Source organism: Adiantum capillus-veneris, chromosome 27 (assembly GCF_014529385.1).
Source record: "Adiantum capillus-veneris isolate H3 chromosome 27, ASM1452938v2, whole genome shotgun sequence".
Classification (NCBI taxonomy): domain Eukaryota; kingdom Viridiplantae; phylum Streptophyta; class Polypodiopsida; order Polypodiales; family Pteridaceae; genus Adiantum; species Adiantum capillus-veneris.
Genome location: NC_140957.1, coordinates 85,642,857 through 85,663,671, shown reverse-complemented (window position 1 = coordinate 85,663,671; position 20,815 = coordinate 85,642,857). Strand labels below are relative to the sequence as shown.

Below are 20,815 nucleotides of genomic sequence, written 5' to 3'. Positions count from 1 at the left end.
GTTCCAATGAGGCAAACGTACAACCTATGGGGGTTTCTAAAAATGTTCTAGATCAGCCTATTACTGATGCAGATGTACATGATGTACTTGATGAGGAAAGGGCTGAAAATGAGCAGGCTAGAGGTATGCCAAAATGGCTGGTGCACACTTTGCGTGACAGTAAATTGGATGCACCTTTGTCTAGTCGTACTCGTTCAGGCTCTCGCCATGCATCTTATGCATCAAATTGTTATGCTTTGGCTGTGTCTAGCTTACACGATGTTGAGGAGCCTCTCTCTTTTGATGAAGCACAGAATTCAAAAAATTGGATGGCTGCCATGCAATCAGAATATGATGCACTCATAGAAAATGACACATGGACTTTATGTGATTTGCCTCCTGGCAAAAAGGCCATTGGTACGAAGTGGGTTTACAAGTTGAAATGCAAGCCGGATGGTGAGATTGATCGCCATAAGGCTCGACTTGTTGCAAAGGGTTATGCACAGCAAAAAGGTATAGATTATGAAGAGACTTTTGCTCCCACTTGTCGTATGACTACTGTGCGTTTTCTATGTGCATTGGCACCTCATTTTGGTTGGGATGTACATCAATCAGACATTGTTATTACTTTCTTGAATGGTGACATATTTGAGGAAGTTTATGTAACGCAGCCTTGCGGTTTTGTCATAAAAGGACAAGAGGACAAAGTGTGCAGATGTAAGAAGGCTTTGTATGGGTTGAAGCAATCTCCTCGTGCTTGGTATGAGAAAGCTGACACTCATTTGGTTAAACGAGGCTTTCGTAGCAGTCCAACAGAAAGCACATTGTATGTAAAGTGTGAGGATGATGTACTTCTCATTGTGGTTCTTTACGTTGATGATTTGTTGATCACTGGACCAAATGAGAGACATATTGCTGAATTTAAGGCTGGTTTGAATGCTACTTTCAAGATGAAAGATTTGGGGATGTTGCATCATTACTTGGGTATACAGTTTAAGCAGTGTGATGGTGGTATTGCCTTGTGTCAGAAAAGTTACATAGAGACATTGCTATGTAAGTTTGGACTTGAGGATTGCAAACCTATTGCCACTCCCATGGAAACAGGTTTAAAGTTGAGTCTACATGATGCTGGTGATCCTGCTGATGTCACTCTTTACCGAACTGCTGTTGGTTGCCTCATTTATGTATGCAACACAAGGCCGGATATTCAGTTTGTAGTCTCACATGTCAGCAGATTTATGCATAGCCCAGGGTCTAAGCATTGGTAGGCTGTCAAGAGGATTTTCCGCTACCTTAGTGGCACTTTACATCTTGTCTTGTTTTATCCCAAGGGGGGATCATTGCCGCCAGACTTACATGCTTTTTTGGACTCAGATTGGGCTGGTTGTTTTGACACACGAGTGTCCACAAGTGGTTTTTGTTTCATGCTTGGCAGTTCATGTATATCATGGTTGAGCAAGAAGCAACCTACTGTGGCCACTTCGAGTTGTGAGGCTGAGTACAGGGCAGTCTTCACAGCTACGGTTGAGTGTGTATGGCTCAGACGCCTTATGGCTGATTTGGGTGTTGGACAGGACACTGCCAACACTATCTACACTGACAGTCAGAGCGCATTGGTAGTTGCGAGGAACCCAGTTTTTCATGCTCGCACAAAGCACATTGAGGTGCATTACCACTATGTCTGGGAGAGGCTCTCAGTAGGAGAGATTAGCTTGGCTTATGTGCCAACACAGGACAACCTTGCAGATCTTTTCACAAAGGCATTGTCTCGTGAGAAGCTTGAAGCTTTCCGCAAAGCTTTGGGCTTACTTCCCTTTGTGGACTGATCATGTCCTCAGGGCATGGCACTTCCCTTTACTCATATGCTAGCTCTCGTTCACCGCATCACTCCAGGGGGGATTTGTTACCATATACATGTGGTAGTGATGTGTGTGAACACACTAGGACCGCTGGGGCATTTTTTCCCTCTTTAGGAGGTTTTTTTCCCCGTGCATTGTATATACGCCCATCACTCTAGGGCTATCAATCTTTCCATTGCACACTAAGTTACACACTCTCTATTGTGTGCCTTGAGCTTCCTTCGTCTTCTCCAAGCTCTGTGCGTTTCTCTGCAACCCTAATTCCAACAAGAAGAGATTGATCCCCTTGTTCGGTATTGGGTGAGGATGGTCTTGGAGACATCACCTCCCGTTCCTAATGTGTTTCAGTTGGCTTCCCAACTCTTGCTTGCTGTGGTTGTTGAGCAGTTGACTCTTCTCTGGCTTTTCTTTGAGCTTCAGCTAAGGCCTCTTGTATCTTTAGGGCTTCAGCTTCTGCATATATCCTTTCTAGCATGTCCTTAGGATCTTCTTGGATCTTCTTCTCAGGGTTTTTGGTTCTAGGAACCTTGACTTCCCTTGGATTCCATAGATATGAAGTCTGTCCTACAGCTTTTTGACTTCGTTCATAAGCTTCCTTTTCTCTTTCGAACCTCGCCTTCTTTTGTGGAGGTTCTTCGTGATGGGCGACCACTACCTTTCTTTTCATCTCTTCCCTTCTTGCCCTTTTTTCTTCATCATCCAAATTTTCTTCACTGCTATGGACTTCAAGTGAGCTTTCCACTGACTCTTCATCTGACTTATAAATCCCTTTCTTCTTTGATCTTGTGGCTCGTGGAGAGGGTTGAGCTTTCTCTGTGATTATCCATGTGTTTTGATCTGGGGCTTTTGGCGGCAAGTTATCGGCCATCCCAATGGCATGGTATGCAATTCAAGTCAAGACTTTTGGAGCTCCTAAGTATGTGACTTTTCCTTCCTTCTTTCTGCTCTTGAGTGTTGTAAGCACATACTGAGAATGATCTATTGGTTGTCTACTTGATGACTTCAATACCTACGTGAAGGTGGTTGCAACAGCATGATTCAGGGTAGTATACCTTGGTGGTTTCTTAATGAGGAAGTGGAAGCATTGGTGATATAGGCGGGCAGGATCCTCTACTTGCTTTAGCATAAGATCAAAGAAGGTGGCAACAGTTGTATTCTTTGTGAATGTTCCAGCTGTTTTCCTATCTTTGGTTCTCATTGTCATACCTTCAGTAGGCAACTTTAGTGCTTCATCCCACTATGTCTTTGTTGATGACTACCTTGACTTTCTGTCCTTGTTGTTGATCTATGATCTAGGCAGATCCATCCTCTTTAATCGTTCACAATAGTTTGTAAGCCCTTTGGAAGTCTACTCCACATGGTTCGTGATCATAAAATGCTCGAAGTCCCAACCTCTTGTTGGCTTCTTTTGTAGATGGCTTAGCTGCTACATCATAGACTTCCTTCCGTAGCATTTGCAACTCCACCCGACTTCCATCTTCACTTTTGAATTTGCCGGTGAAGACTATGGTGTTGTGCTCCTCAAGCTGTTCTTTCGATAGGTAGGTTACTTTGGCCGTTTTCACATAACTGGGCTCCAACTGATATGGTGGCAACTCTTGCAGCTTTTCTTTTTGGGTCTTTCTCTTCTGACCCTCGATGTGAGATATGGGAGGTTTTGGATCAAAAAATGTGACAAATAACTCAAAATTTGGACCGAAGAGCTTTTAGTGCGTTTTTTGACAAGATATGAGATATACTAGACATTTTGGGCTCATATTTGAAAAATGGCATGAGGTCGATGTGTACTAGTGCTAGGTGAAGCATGATCATGATTTTCAAGCCAATTTTTGAAAAAAAAAGGTAAATAATCACGATTATTTACAGCAGCTGAATTTTATGCTTGAAATGACAACTATATGACCTACACACCTTTATTACATCTAAAACAAGTCCTAAAATGAGTTTGGTAAAATTTGGTCATGTCGGCATCACTTTGTAATCTTGTCAACTCTGAAATCACCGGTTTTTGTTACCACTTGGTGTGTAGAGATGTTTGATCATTGTTGAAGCCATGGACTTGTCCGCTACATAGTCCTGATGTTGGTCATCCAATTTGGGCTCATTCGGAGTCAGTTTGACTCCATATGTCAAAATTGACGCTTTGTAGTCTGCGAGCTGTTTCCTGTTGTAAGAGAGCTTTTCTTGACTATTTTCTTGAAACCATTTAGGTACATTGTCTATATGCTGCCTGTGGAGTCAGAATTCAATTCTAGCATGTGGCAAAAACCTAGATTATTTACTTGGTGACCCCCTCAATCCCTACCAAATGGTCATCTAATGATATGAAAGTGTTTTACCATCTAGGGACATGCTACAGTTCAAATTTTGTCCAATTCAGTTGAGCTGACAGGCCGCTATGGTCGTTTTTGTGTTCTAGGAGTCTGTACACAATTGGGATTATAGGGTTTTTCCTGGGACCTATACTTGCTACCCGACTACATAGAAATGTTCTTTGATGAGTTTAGAGCTTATGCCTCATGTCTCGTGTGAAACGACACTGAAAATGGGTGACTATGGATTCCGAAAATTACGCGCGAAGAAGGTCGAGAGCTCTCATCTCCAAGAGTAACTAGTAGAAATGAGGTGATTTTGGGCTACCTAAGATATCTATACTCGGAGTTCCCAAACTACTTTTTCCCAGATTCCCCTGTTAGTCCTAATAGCTGTGAAATCTATGTTAGACTCGAAAATTTCCTCAATCGGACTCCGTTAGCTCATTCTGCAAGAATTCACAAAAACAGGCCCTGACGGCCTAATTTAGGTCTCCCGCTTCCATTTGTCGTTTTGATTAAAAAAGAATGTGCCTGTTCCTCTTGTCCTCCTGATCATCAACGTATTTTCAGTTCCTCCATCTGAGCTCATTTGGTATTTATTATTAATTGACCTGTTTATTGAAAAAATTAAAGAAAATAATAAGATGCACTAAAAAAAAGCAAATTGAAAGATCAACAATTAAGAAAATCCATTGAAAAAACACTATTTTATTACTTTTTGGTGGATTTCTTCATTTTTAAGCTCCAATATCAAGAAAAATTAATGAAAATAAACAAAAAGGGCTATTTTTAATGTACTTTCTAATAGTATATACACTATTTACACTCATGAGGGAGATTTTATCAGTTGAAATTTCCTTGTTGATGATTTTTAACGACCTTACTAGGTAATTTTGCAAAAACCCACGCGTTAGCATCCAACTTTTTTCTCCCTCTTCAAACATTGCCCTTAATTAATGAAATTTCCTTCCACCCCTCCTAGATGGAGTACCCGGGACAACTATGTGCATGGGTTGAACAATTGCGTCTATGCATAGCTATGGTTGGCTCTACCATGCTTTGAAGATCAATGCAATTCAAATCAGTATGTGGTGCAAGAGTTGGGTCTTAAGTAGTTAACTCAAGGGTTTCCATGGTTGAGTTATCTTGTTGATGTTTTTTAAATAGCAGATTTTGTAATTTATGTGCTCTTTGCCTAATTGTACCGTCTGGATGCTTTTGCACACCAATTTCCTGAGCTGTCGGTAACAATGATGACGATTACTGAGATTTAACTCTATTGGCATTTCGGTTTTCGGTTGATGAACTGTTGTGGTGGAGTTTTTTGAGATTTAACTTTCCACTGATTCATCGGCTTTACAGTTTGTGGAGAAGATAAATGCTCCTTTGGTTTCTAAACCCATCTAGTGTTAGTTTCTCTTCTGCAAGATGTTTTTCTCTGAGTTTTTAGATGCGAAACTTCTTTCAGTATGGTAGATGAGTTTATGGGCACCCAAATTTGAGACGGATTGTCCTTGAGTTGTGCTTTTGGTACCCAAATCTTCCTGACTCCTTGTATGTTGTTTGTAGCATTTGCTTGTCTAGAGGCTGACGTAGATTGATTATTCCCTGGTTTCTTTTGTGGGTGATCTCTTTTCCATTCCTCTTTGCTCGGTGCAATTGGAATTAAGTGTTGTCCTCCTTTAAGTGATAGCTTGAATTGATTGGTGTCCCAATCTGGTATTGCCTTGTATGTCCGCATCCATGAGATCCCAAGAATCATCGTTTCATTCATATATTCATCTGGTATGCATATAAATTGATGAGGGCATGAAAATCCATCTACTATCACATTCAAGTTAACCACTCCCGATGCCGGTAATGGGTTTTTGTTGCATCCTTTGATAGCAGATATTCTTGATGCTAAAGAATGATTCATAGCTTTCTTGTAAGTGGAATAGCTGAATGCATTTATTCGAGCATTGATGTCTACTAATGCATTTGTACTATGATTGTTCAATTGTACTGTGATGCAGAGGTCAATTCCATCCAACCATTCATCATCCATTGATACTACATCATTTTGTGATTCCCATAGTCTCTTATATGGTTCCAATGTGCTGATGGGAATTGGTGTTTGTTGATTTCTGAAAGCAGCTTTCCTCTTGAGTACTAAAAGTCGAGCTTCCTCTTGAACTTCGTCCACAACCTGCTATCGTTTAATCTTTCTATGCTTTGTTGTATGCATTTTTTCTAGCAAAAATCATTGGTTAGTGGCAAGCGTCACTTCTTTAAGCAGCATCCACTAATCCAATTAGCCATTGGTTCACCATCTATAGTGGACAATTTAACTGCTCCACTTGGAGATACATCTTTAATGACAAATGGTCCATTTCCCTTTTTCTTGAAGTTGGGAATGTGTTGCTTAAGGAAATAAACTAAAACTAGGTCCCCTTTTTTGAAGATTTTTGTGACTAGATGTGAATCAAAAAATTGATTTTTCCTTTGGTTTTGTGCATAGATGTGAGCTACAACTGTTAGTCTTTGTTCATCAAGCTTTTCTACATCTTCAAGCCTCTTTGATAATTCATGTCCGATCCACTCGAGAACTTTAGCTACCCCTTAGTGTTGGCAATAGAAATTCCATCGGTAGTATGGCATCAAGACCATAAACAAGATTAAAGGGTGTAGTATTTAAAGCTATCTTGAGTGAAACTCTATAAGCCCATAGGGCAGCATGTAGATTCATTCCCAATCAGTTCATCTTGAACTAACCACTTTAGTCAATACCGAGTTAAGAATATTATTTGTGTGCTCAGCTTGTGTGGATGATATGGAGTGGATTTGTTATGGATGACCATAAATTCATTCAAAAGATACTCAATTACCTCATTGAGGAAATGAGTTCCCCTATCACTGACAAATTCTATTGGAAGTCCATATCTTGTGAATACATTCTCATACAAGAATGCGGTTGTGGTTCTAGCATCATTCTTCCCGGTTGCCTTAGCCTCTGTCCACTAGATCAAATAGTCCGTAGCTACAATTATATATTGATCTTGAGTTGTATAAGCAGGTGGTTGTATTGGTCCAACAAAATCTATGCCCCATTTTGCAAAAGCCCTAGCTCCCATCATTGGTCTTAAAAGCATGCTATCTACCCTTGTTGGCATTTTTGCTCATTGGCATGCATCACATCTTTGAACATATTCTTTCGCATCTGCAAAAAGTGTTGGCCACCATATGCCTGTCATTAAAATTTCTCTAGCGATGGTTTCACTAGAAAAGTGACCTCCTACTAATCCAACATGTGCTTGTTCTAGAGTGGGTATATATTCACCTTCATTTGCACAGAGACACAAATGTTGATTCTTTCCTCTTCGATACAATTGGTTTCCAATAAGAGCATAGTCTCTTACTTTAGTTTCAATAGTTCTTTGGCGGCATTTACTCGTATCCTTTGGAAATGATCTGCTTGATAAGTAAAAACTATATAGTTACTCCACTTAGGAACGAGTGAGATTTGAAATAATGTCACATGAGGTACAGGTGTTTGTTTATGGCATTGAAGATAGTCTTTCACAAATGAGTGAACATCACTCCTCATGGTTGGCCAAAATACTCCAAGTCTCAGGATCCGTTGCATAGTTTGATCTTCCGCAAAGTGAAGTCCTACTATGGTAATGTGTGCTTGATTTAGGAATTGGGTTTTCTCCTCAGGATTAATACAAAAAAGCAATATTCCATCTTGATTTCTTTTGTATAGCCTTACAGCTAGTAACTGATACATAGACAATTGCCCAATCAATCCTAGTGTAATAGGAAGTGATATTTGAGAATCCACTGAAACCATATTTTCTAACCAACGGGGTATCATTTCCACGGAGAACAAGTATGCATCTAGTAGATCATCGTCTACCCCTTTTGGTGGTTCTCATGAAATAATCTTTGATAAATGATCTGCTTTTTGGTGTTAGGTGCCCTTTTTTACAACTACAGTGAAATCAAATTCCAAAAGAATGATGAACCATCTCACTATTCTCCCTGTGTTGCATGGCTTGTTGACCAGATACAATAAAGCTTGATGGTCCACAAAGAATACAAATTTGTTGGCTAACAGGTAATGTCTATACTTTTTTACAGCATAGATCATCCATAATCCTTCTCTTTTAGTGGTTGTATAGTTTCTCTCTGCCACATTCAGCTGTCTACTAGCATAGGAAATGGGAAAATCAATTTTTTCGTCTCCTGCTTGAGCTAATATACACCCAATGGCAAAATTGAAAGCATCAACATGTACATGGATATCTTATCCCAATATGGTGCTTTTAATATTGGGGTTGTAGTGGGAGCTTGTTTAAACTTCATGAAGGATTCTTCACACTCATCAATCCATACAAAGAGTGTAATCAGGCCATACATGGGTTTTGCGATTATAACATACATATAAGTGAATCGTTTATAATATCCACAATGTCCTATGAAAGCCTGAACCCCTTTGATTATTGTCGGTCTACGCAATTCAACAATAACATGAATTTTATCCATATCAATCGCTATGCCGTTTTTAAACACTATATGTCCAAGAATTTTTCCTTGTCTGCCCATAAATGTGCACTTTCTAGAATTTAAGCAAATCCTATAAATTCTATATTTTTTGAAGACCTTTTTGAGATGTTCAAAGTGATCAGCCCGGATTGATGAATGTACACATAAATCATCCATATATACTTCGAAAAAATTCCTAAGATATTCTTTGAAAGCATGGCTCATCAATCTTTGAAAGGTGGCAGGAGCAGTAGTTAGCCCAAAAGGCATAACCCTATAGGCAAAAATACCCCATTCAGTTGCAAAGGCAGTTTTATGTTGATCTTTTGGATCAACCAAAAGTTGATTGTACCCCGAAAAGCCGTCTAAAAAGTTTTAAGCTTTTTTTCCTGCAACTCGTTCTAAAACATGCTCAGTGATTGGAAGAGGGTAGTTATCTTTAGTGGTGGCTGCATTCACTTTTTTGAAATTGACACATACTCTTAATTTTCCATTTTTCTTGGGTACCACCACAATTGGAGACACCCAATCTGTGTGTTCAATTTCATAAATGAGTTTGGATTCCTTGAGCTTCTCTATTTCTTCTTTGATCTTTTTGGGAAATGTTTCATTATAAGTATATGGCCGTTGTGTACTTGGTTTTGCATCATCTCTCATAGGTATGGTATGTTGACAAATTTCTAGATCAACACCCTTGAGATCTTTATAAGACCAAGCAAAGATATCTCGATATTCTTTCAGTAAGCTTAGCAAAAGCTCTTCTTCTTCTTCAATCAAGTCGTTTGCAATGCAGCCTAGGCTCTTCTCCTGGTTCAGCTAAATCTATTTTCTTTGCATTTTTGGGTCCTTCATATGACCCACCTTGCTTTCTTAGTTCCCTTATAGGTTGTTCCACTATGATCTTTTGGTCTTGGAAAGTATATTTCTTGTAATGGGATGGAACTTTTTATTCTCTTTCTCGATTGTTTCCATTTCAGTGGTATACACCTCCTTTAGAGTTTTCTTCAACTATTGATATTCTTTCGTTCAACCCATGTCATGGATGATTAATCATCCTGGTGCTTAGGTTTTAATTGAGTTTCCTTTCTCATTTTCCTTGATGTTTTTTATGTTCCTTGCTTGTTGTTTGAGGGATATCTATCCGTGATTTTGTCTTTGACACAATCATGTGCATCTATCTGCATCAAAAACTGTGTTCTGCTAGAAACTGATGGCACAGGTCTAGATTTCAAGTTTTTTGTTTCACTTTTCCTTCTATACCATTTTTGTCTTCTTGGTTTTTGGTTTGAAAAGTCAAAAAACTTTTCCTCTCGTCCTTTTAGGAGTACTTGGGCTCTCACATGTTCTTTTTCTGATGCAAAATCATCGGATGTAGTTGAATGTCTGATGACAAATGCTTAATCTCTATGAGCATATCCATGCCAATCGCATCAACACCATGTGCAGTGAACTCTACCAATCTATCCACATTAGGTATCTCAACCCTCACAACATCACCACCATAACTAGTCACATATGGATGCGTCAAGGTAGACTCCAGGGTGGTTGTCACTCCCTCATCATCCATAGGGACTATATCCACATGTCCTGGCATCACCATATCAGCCTCTAGCATGAGCATGTCAAAGAACTCTGTATCACTCATCTTTGTGGTAGGAGGCATCTTTGTCCTTGGCCGCTCGTGCTTTGGTCTGTCTCACTGCCAGCAAACCACACGTCTGCGTCTCTGAGATCTACTTGATACACCAACTTGTGTATCCAATGAAAAAATGCCACTACAAGATGTCATAACTGAATGTAAAATGAGCCTATAGATCAGCCCTCACAAAGTGTAAATGCATTGTCCACAAGAGCATAACCACTCAACACAATGCAAAAGAAAACTAGCTGATTAAACATCTGCCACCAAATCTATGGCAAACATCGCATATAGCATATAATTCTTTGCCAAACCAAGAACCAATTATGCAAAAATTGTGACCATATGCAATGACGGCGCAAGCAAAATGACCATCCGCATAGGCACAAGCCAAGCTCTCTAGCACCTGTCACAAAGCACATAAAACCTGGCAAAAAACCAATAGAGTCTCCTATGTAACTGGAGAAAAATATCAACCATAAAACTACATCTAAGATGCCAAAGTGGGAGAAGCTCTCAACTACTACAAACTGACAAAAAACTATCCACCAAAAGTATGGCAAAGCGGGAGTAAACGGGGAGTAAACCTCGACCAATATAGTCTCCGAAAGAAGACTCTAAACCATAAACCATAACACTACTCAATGTCAATGGGTAGAAATGCCAAAATGGCTCACAACTTTCTCACATACAATGCCAATCCGCATTCAATGTACATCCACGGAATGACTACACAAGCGCCAGAAGAGTACATCCATCTCACATACAATGGCAATCTGCATTCAATGTACATCCACGGAATGATTGCACATAAACAAGCGCCAAAAGAGTTGCAATTCAAAAACCTAATCAATGCAAAAATTATGCTCTCAAAAAAAGAGCTCACCGACACTCAAAAGTGCTCGCAAAAATGCATGTATAATGATAACCAGATGCAAATGCATTCTCAAAGACCATGAATCAAAGCCCAAAATTGTTGCCAAAATATCCTATGAAAACCTGTGAAAGAAGCTCCACATGTGTGCTCGAGAAACCGCGTCTCTCAAGAGACGATTTCAATGGTGTGTAAACACCTCCATGCTTCGTTGCCTAGATCTACCAAAAACCCTCAAACCAAAAGCTTTGCACAAGCTGAAATTTCATCTTTAGCTCAGAATGGCAGCACCTTCACTTACACACAATCTTCCACACTTTTTTCTGAGCTTCCACAAGAGTATACATCACTCTTAGCTGAGATCATAAGCTCCCATTGCATTCTCACAAATACTCCAAGCTTTCTTGAGCTCTCCACCACCAAGAACAAGAGAGCTATCGCCTCGAAGCTCTCGAAGTCGCCGTGCTCCCTGCTATCGTTATACACTCTGATACTGATGGAAGTGCACGAATGCGGTGCGTGTGCGAAGAGCGAGAAGGGGAGAGAGAAAGAACACAAGATGTGGATGGAGCAGCCCAACACTATGTGTGTGAGAGAGCCCCTTATTCTTCTAACTAGTAAAGAATAAAGCGTGTACAAGTAATGGATGGTCGGGCGTCTCTGGCATGTCCGATTGGCGTAAGAGACACACCGCCTTTACCCCAACAGACACACGTGCTTAAGAACACGGGATGCATGGGGGGTTTAGTATGCTTCACCCATTGTTTTGGTTGAGAGACAACAATCTAGGTGATGAATGCATATGCCTTTGGAGTTTTTCCACACAAAGACGTTTGTGAGTTGAATTTTCTATAATGCAAAGATTGTCCATTCTAAAAGGTACATTCAATAGAGAATCCAAGAGATAAAAATAAAATGTAGTTATTCTTAACCATACATGGAGCCCAATCACAAAAATGGAGGTTGATAATTTTTGTTTGGACTCGATGAGTGATCCTATCTAATTAATGTCTTGCATTAATGTTTACTCCAAATGTTTTAATATGTGTCCCTTAGAAAAGGTTTTCTCTAATGAGACTAGCTCATCAAAGTCATGAAAAAATATATCAATCAAACTAGGCTTATGGTGAGGACAAGGGTCCTATGGTGGCAAAGAGACCATATGGCATACGAGTCTTTACCCAACTATTGCCTATACAACCTTCCATATAGAGCCCCTTACCTACACACCATATGGCCTCTTAGCCACTGTATAATCACACTATAAACATACAAGTCGAAACCACTAGCAATCCATCCATTTAACCAATTTTGCATTCATGAGAGCTACCAACAAAAGCTTGAGCTGAACAACGTATCATGATCAACTTTCAAACTAAGAGTATACAACATTGATCAAGGTTACTAACATGCATCAATATAGGAAGATTTGTTGGCATGGCTTTTGGCAAAAAGGGAGGGTGTATGTCTAAGGAGTTTCAATCTGTGTACAACATAGTACCCTTTGAGTTTTTTTAGGTATGTTTTATTTTTCTCCCTTTAATTTATAATCTCTCTCTCTCTCTCTCTCTCTCTCTCCCCCCCCCCCCCCCCAAAAAAAATAAAATCGGAGTGAAAGCAGTGCTAGTGTTTATCTCCAGACGCCCTGTTCAATAGGGATCTTCAATTTATTAGATAGAATCTCAAAAGATACACTTGCGATCTTCTACACTGCCAAGGCCATGCACTAAAAACTCCAACACATGGATTGGATCCGAACCCCCAACCTTGCGAGAAATACATCAACGTGCTAACCATGTTGGAGCTACGAGCATGCTGTTAGCAATGAAACCTCTCTAGTTAGAAAAAAAACTTGGCTTGTCCTCCCCTAAGCCATCCCCTCATTCTCCCGCAGCGCCGCTTTGCTGCCCTTGATACTTGGCTCCATAGCTAGCCTTGTGTCATAAAATCTACTATTTAATATCTAACCAACCCAAATGATTTTCTCATATTAAATTGATCACTTAATGTGGGAGGATAAACGGGAACAAGTGTTACGATATAGACATGTACTTATAGATCTATCTCAACATGGGGCCAATAGTAAAGGGGCCCAAATGAGAGATGGTCTATCAAAGAGCAAGGCTAACAAATGGAGCATAAGACCTTAGGGTTAGCTTCATTGAAGACCTCCAATAATGTGTGTAAAAGGCCTTTGACCTTAGGTAAGCTAGGGCTGAGCTTGAGGCGCGGGAACCCGACCCAGCTCGAGGTGCTTGTCATGCTTGATGACTAAGGTGCTTGATGATTGAGGTGCTTGAGATGCTTAATTATTGATATGCTTGAGGTGCTTGACATGCTTGAGATGCTAGGGTTGCACTTGAGGTGAGAACCCAGCCCAAGCTTAAAGTGCTTATGAGCCAAGCTTGTGGTGGGAATTGGGCCTATGCATGAGGGGCTTGAGGTGTCAAAAAGTCAAAGATTCAATCCCTACAAGGAGGGGGCGAGCCCTACATGAGCGGGGATGAGAGAGAACACCCACACACTCACACAAGGCATGCATGGTACAAAGAAAGCAAAAGGGACACTTGTCAAGTTCCTCCTCATGTTGCCCTCATGGTGTGCCTAAAGCCTATTGTTTGGCCACCCAAGGGGTCCAATAATAATTTAGGAGATTTAATCAATTGATTTGGCATTTATCTAGCCCTCTCTCTCAAAGGGGAAAGGGGGACACTTGTCTCAAGGCTACCCTTGCTGCTTGTAATGCCTCCTGCTTGTGATTGGCTAGGCCTGGAGGGGTCCAATGAGCTTCAAGCATGAGCTACAAGGGGGGGTCGACCCAAGCAAGCTAGGGGGGTGCTTAGGGGGTATACTCACCCACACACACTCACAAACACTCTCATGGTGTGCGCAAGAGCTCCCTCTCCTTCTCCAAGCTAGTAGAGGTTGAGAGCCTACACCAACACTCTTGGATATGGAGTGCAAATCCAACCAAGAGCCATGCTTCAATGCTTAAGCTTGCCATCTCCTTCTTCTTCATTACTATGCTATTATGTATGCTAGCAACAAGAGTTATGATAAGTGAAGAACTAATTCTTTCTCCTACGAAATGTTTCTTCTTCCTCTTCCCTACCCTCATTCCTTGCTAGCTCTCTCCACCTTCGAAGGTGTTTGAGGTCTTGGGACTGAGGCTTGGGATAGTTAAAGCTTTCTCCAAGTTTATGTTATGTTTGTGATGCATGAAGCTTTCCATCTTCATTGCATCACCTAGGTCACAAGGAACACAAATATTGTATTGTAACAAGTCTCTCTTAATGGGAGAAATCATAATACAAATGCCTATTGGAGGGGGGACCGGCTCCACATAAATCCGGTCCTCGACTGTTGTCATGTTCTCTAAATTCTCTCTCTTGCAAAAGTATTGTTCATGCCAAGTTAACTAATTGCTATGATTATGTTGCTATCTTCAATTATGTTCACCCGCTATGCTCACAAAGTCATTTTTCAAAAGTACTCTCATTAATTTCCGCTACTCTCAAATTAAATAGGCCAATTCCATTACACCTTGGCACTATACTATTCACGCACGACTATTTGCCTTTGCCTTCCCTACCTTCGCCCCTAGTTGCTTGCACCTCGCCATGTCGTCCCCTCCCTTCCTTTGAGTTTTGAAAGCAATCCAAGCATCATGGAAGATTCACGTTAATGCTTCATTTTTTACAAATCTTAGGCACATACTTCATTCTTTTAAAATGTGTATGACATACTAGGTTAATATTCTACTAGTCATACTGGCTCTTCTAAAATAAAATACAAATGTTGAAAGATGTCTTGCGAAGATTCCCTTGACCTCATCGCCTCATGCTCACCTCCTCCTACCCTCGTCACATCAGCCTTGCATGCTTGCTGCCTTTGATATGCCCCAAAACCCTCCCTTTCTCCCAAGCACCCAACTTCTTATTCCGTTTCGCATTGCAAACTGCTAATGCCAAGCATGAAGCATTCTCCAACACACAATCTCCCCATTATGTCTTGCCACATACCTTCAAGGTGAAGGCATAGGCGATTGCTTTCGAAGAAAGGCCTTCCCTTCAACGCCTCTAAATGACGGAGAGGAAAGCGAATTGGAGTTGAGAGAGAGAGAGAGAGAGAGAGATCCTTTTCCATTTTTTGTAAATAGCTACCCCCCTTTATTTTTTTTCTTTTAGTGCCAACACAAAATTGTTGTTGATTCTCCCTTTTATTTATTTTTAAAAAATCGTTGGCACATACTTTCCTACTACCCTAGTCACTCTACTTTGCCTTTTCATTATGGAGAATCTCCACACATGCCACACAATCTCCCTTTGCTTTATCAAGCAGCTCGCATGCTTTTCCGAAGCAAGGTTTGAACTCAGGTAGTTTGTTCTAAACTCAATCCAGAGGTAGTCTATCCATTTGCGCTAGCAGCCGCTATTGCGTGTTGAAGGCACCACACTCATTATAAAAAATGCGCTTCTCCTACTGTCTCCTCCCAACCTACTCACTGCTTCCTTGCCAACTGCACGGACTTTCCTCGCTTGACTGTTTCCCTTGTTGTTATTTGGGCCGCCTACGCGGCGTGATCTGCCCCCACCTGCCTCATTGCTTGCCACTCAACTCTAGAGGGTATCTTCTTAGAGACCTTCTAATGAACACACAAAATTGTTACAACCTATTTCATTGTTTGATTGATGTTGATACTCTTTCTCTCGTGGGTATGTAGGCTTATGTGCAAAGCGAAAGACGAAAACTGAGTGATCTATCACCCAAGTTCCCTCATGATTAGTAGATCACGAGTTCAAAACTGGCCAAATAGATCTTTGACGTCTTTGGGAACTCTCTCTCTTTCTCTCTTGAATAACAGGTCTTGAGTTCAACTCTCCTCGTCAGATAGATCTTTAACATCTCTTGGGATAGTCTCCTATCCTCGTCTATAAAAGACACGCCCCAAAGTAGAGGGATCTACGGTGGGGGTTTAATCCATTGTTGATCCCATCTCCATGGGATAAAAAGATTAGGCTCCCCACCATCCCGCTCGCTGTTCGAACCTTGGACCTGCCTCTCCACACTCCCACACCTTATCCAGCCCACCTATCGCGCATCGTTGCACACATAGCGAGGGCATGTGTATAAAATCTTGCCCTCCCCTTGCTGCGTCGATCCGACGCTCCAAAACGCACGCATTGTCGATGAAAAGCCCCTTCCGTCGATCTCCCACTCTCATCCCCTGTCATTTATAGATGAGGGTCTCCTATGACGATAAAATTCTCTTCTTCTTCCTTTCTCTTGTGTTGAGCACATAAGCACAGCCAGCCATTGTGCAGTCACCCACACACCGTTTGTAGGGGCATCGGCTGATGTGGCCACACCTTTTCGGGTGTGAGTTGCTGCTCCAGCCACCAAAAAAATCAAGCCCCGGAATTCACAACCAGCCAACCAGCGAGGGTTTTTCTCTTGATCAACACAAAAACGCTTGCTGTGCTTATGTGCTAGTCTTCTTGGGTGACTGAAGGCAAACCTCTAAGCGGCTGTGATTATGTGCTCAAAGTTGCAACCAGGCCAGATTTCGTGACCGGCTTTATGTGCTAAAGCTCGCTCTCTCTCTCTCTCTCTCTCTCTCTCTCTCTCTCTCTCTCTCGTAGTGAGCACAAGAGTGAAAAGCGTCCGGCGGGCTGCAATAAAGGTGACGTGGAAGACTGTTTTTAGCTGGCCGCTCGCCGAAAAGAGTTAGCCCTCTCCCACTCCAACCAGCCATGCCATATTTGGCTGGCCAATCAAAAGCGAGTGTGCACAACGGCTCGTCATCCCCTTGCCGGCAAAAGGCAGCATTTCGCTTCTCCATACACGTAGGACTGTCTTTCGGCTTCTTCACGAGCTCAACATAATCTCCTTCTTCACAGGTATTTGATTTGACAACCCTCGCCCCCCCCCCCCCCCCAAAAAAAAAACCCCCAAAACAAACACACGCCATGCTTCAGATTACACACACACACACACACACAAATATTATTGCTGACAGGATTTTGATCTCTCTCTCACACACACACACACTCACTCACTAACATAAGAATGGCGTTTTGACACTTGAGTCGTTTTCCAGAAAAAGAAATTTCTTTTATGCATTGCTTACACAAACAATACTGTGTACTGCTAACGATTATTGCTCAAGCTTAGCACCTCAAGCTTGATGTTCAACCTTTGAGTATTCTTTTATGCATATCCAATAAAAAAACTATTGCTAATGATTGCTCCACCTCAAGCTTAATTTAGTATAAGAGTACTCTTTTATGCATTAAAAAAAAAAAAAAACTAAATAGACAGCTTCTTTACATTGTCTTATGGTTTTAGAGGAGGGTCTCCCGCTAAGTGAAATGCTTGTATTCCTTCTTGTGGATTGTTAGGGATATTTGCAGGCCGCATATCCAATGAGTCACTATAGTGCACGCATCCCGAAGCGACCTAGGGGTGGTTAACGAATGGCTAGGGTTAACAAGGGAGGGTTAGACAGCCAAGAGAGTGTTCCTTCAAGAGAGTCTACTGGGTTGGGTGGTAACGAAACAATGTCTGAAACCCAATTGAACGAAGACCTAGGGTTTATGCAGTTGCTTCAAGAGGATGGTTGGGGGGGCTCATTGAATGAGAGTCAGTCAATTGAGAACATAGGATTGAGCCAGCTGACCATTCCTTTCCAGCCGAGTGTTGTTCCGGGTGTTTCCTTCATACGGCCAAGACCCCAACCTACATCAGTTTCCCCGTTGATCCCCAAGGCTTCAGGCCTCCTCGCATGGGGGCTTCTGTGACCATGCCCGCATTGAATGTTAGGCCTTCTCTTCTGTCCACTGCCCCATCTATTGTTCCATTGCGTCCTCCTGTGACCTCATCTAGCGAGTCGACCACGGGGGCTAAACACCCTCGTGTGGCGATACCAGTGTGGGACGAGACCGCAACATCGACCTTGCTTAAACACTACGAAGATCGATGGTCTTATGTGAACAAAGGCAATTTGGGACCGAAAGACTGGGACGAAGTTACATTGCAATTAAACAATGAGGTCACTGGCACCTTTACACCAGAGCAGGTCAGGAACCGCATAGACACTCTTAGAAAAAAATATAAAAAAGAAAAATAGAAAACAACAACCACTGGGGGGGTAAGGTCCACATGGGAATACTTCGAGGTGGTCGACACTTTGTGGTCATCCACTCCACGATGTGTGGGGATTCCTGGAGCCTTTGATAGTGCTAGCTCGCAAAGCACTCATGCTGGGAGTCAGGGCACTCAACAGGGAGATGGTTGCAATGACGGAGAGGATGAGGGGGAGGAGGAGATTGGTGGGGAGACAGGGGGCGAGGGTCGAGGCGAGGGTGAGACTATTGTAGAGGAGACTGCGAGTGTGACAGGCGCAGCGGATGTGAGGGATGCAACATGAATCCCTCAGGTCGAAGATCTTCCTGGAGTTAAAGCGCAAAAAGTGAAAGAGCCCAAACGCACATCGCTAGGATCTATTGCCAAAGTGCTCGGAGAGGGGATGAAAGGGATGGCCCAAACAATGAAAGACTGCGAGAAGGAGCGGGCTGCTCAAGAGGAAATATTGTTGAAGCTCAGGATGGACGAGGAGGCTCGACGAATGGAGATGTACATAAAATTTCAACTGGACCTCGCAAAGATTGTCACCAAACCCAAGGTACTCTACTAATCGCCATAAAATTGTGTTGAGGGAGGGAGTGAGGGAGGGAGGATTTAAATGGAATCAGAGTTTTTCTTGGTATTATTCTTTAATGCGTTATTTTGTTTTTTGCATCTTGTAGGATGGATGATAATGATGCAGCTGAACTGCTTCTTTTGTTGTTGCTAAATTTGCATCTTGTTTCCCCTAGTGACGAAGACCCAGGGCAGGATCGTAGGAGGCATAGAATGCAGTCTATGTATTTTTGTTTGATTGGTTGTGTAGTCTGTTGCATTGCATCCATGTTTGGTTTGATAGAGGAGGGTTTGGTTGGGATGGAGCCACGAATGTGGTGGTGCTTCCCTAGGCAGGTGACATTTTGGAATGTCATCCACTCAACTATTTGGACATCAGGGCGACTAAACTGTCAAGCTATTTTTAGGATGTATTATAGGATGTCTTACGAGGCATTTCATGAGTTGAAAGAATTGATCTTGCCCCATCTCCCGTGTCCTGATGTACATGGATGGTCTAGGGTTCCCATCCAAGCTGATCAAGCACTTGGTTGTGTGCTATGGAGACTTGCACATGGCCATTCTGCAGAACATTATGTCAATTATTTGGGATGGGAGATTCTACCATTAGAAAGTACACCAACCTTATCATTAGGGCACTCATCACTCACGAGATGCTTGTCCGGACCCACTTAGAGACGCCTACGGAAAGGCGATTAGCAAAGATCATAGAAGATTTTCAGAACATCACAGACCTACCGAACATGTGTGGTGCAGTTGATGGCACTCACATAAAGCTTGCACGTAAGCCTCAGAGTGACTTTTTTCCTGCACAGTATGTTAGTCGCCATGGATTCCACAACATTCTTCTTCAGGGCATTGTCGACTCCAAAAAAATATTTTGGAATGTGGTTTGTAGTGCACCAAGAGGCACACACGACTCCACAGGCTTCAAGGGGTCTGCAATATATGCTCAAATGAAGCGGAACGAGGTTTTGAATACGCCTCTTCTAGAAGTGAGCGGCTTGAGAGTGAGGCCGTATATTGTGGGGGATTCAGCATATAAGCCAACGAGTTTTCTTCTCAAAGCTTATAAATCCAAAGGTGGACAAGACCTGCCACAAAAGAATGTTTTTGATAGACATATTGCGAAGGGTAGGGTGAAGGTTGAGAATGCATTTGGTATATTAAAAAACTGATGGCGCATTCTCCGCGACCTCAATGTAAATCTTCCCTTTGCTCCCTTGGTTATTAGCGCTTGCTGCGTATTGCATAATTTTGTGCAATTGAAGGGTGGACCAGAGCCTTTGGAGCAAATCGACCCACACCCCAATGCGGAGGAGGCCTTGAGGTGGCGTGCGATGACGCGTCAGCGGGCAACAGGCCTTAGAATGCGCACAACACTATATACGGATTTCAATAGGCGAATCACACAAAATTGAGAGCGCAAATCTTTATGTGTGCAGTGATTGGATGAATCAAACTGACTTGTTTTTTTGTGTGTTCTGCAGGAATAGCTGGATTTGACGGTACGTTTTTTTATTTTTGCATTGTTGCATGTTTCTACGTGTGTGCATACTGTATCATGTGCTTGTTTCATATACTTGTTTTGCGTTGTTTTATGGCTTCATGATTTTCACTGTTTGATTGACGTATGCTTGCATGGCATTTAAAAAAAGAAAAAAAGCATTATATCCTTGAAAGGCTTGGGCAACCTTCGAGGAGAATGTGTACATGGACTGTGGAGGGCCTGGGTTCAAATCCCAGGTGACTTTGACGGAATGGATTCCCCCCGTAGCACGCGTCTACGCAACTACAAAAAAAAAAGAAACTCAATAAATATTTTTTAGGGAGATCAAGGGCTTATTGTCTCCGTCCGGCCACTATCCATGTGCTCAAATCCTCCGGCGGCCTGACGACCGGCCACCAATTGGGTGCCGAC

The 20,815-nt window shown here is 42.0% G+C and overlaps 1 pseudogene; it reads left to right on the top strand.

The window, feature by feature from the left end:
* The first annotated feature begins 17,977 nt into the window (after window positions 1-17,977).
* LOC147422313 (uncharacterized) lies at window positions 17,978-18,889 on the top strand (annotated as a pseudogene).
* The last annotated feature ends 1,926 nt before the right edge of the window (window positions 18,890-20,815 follow it).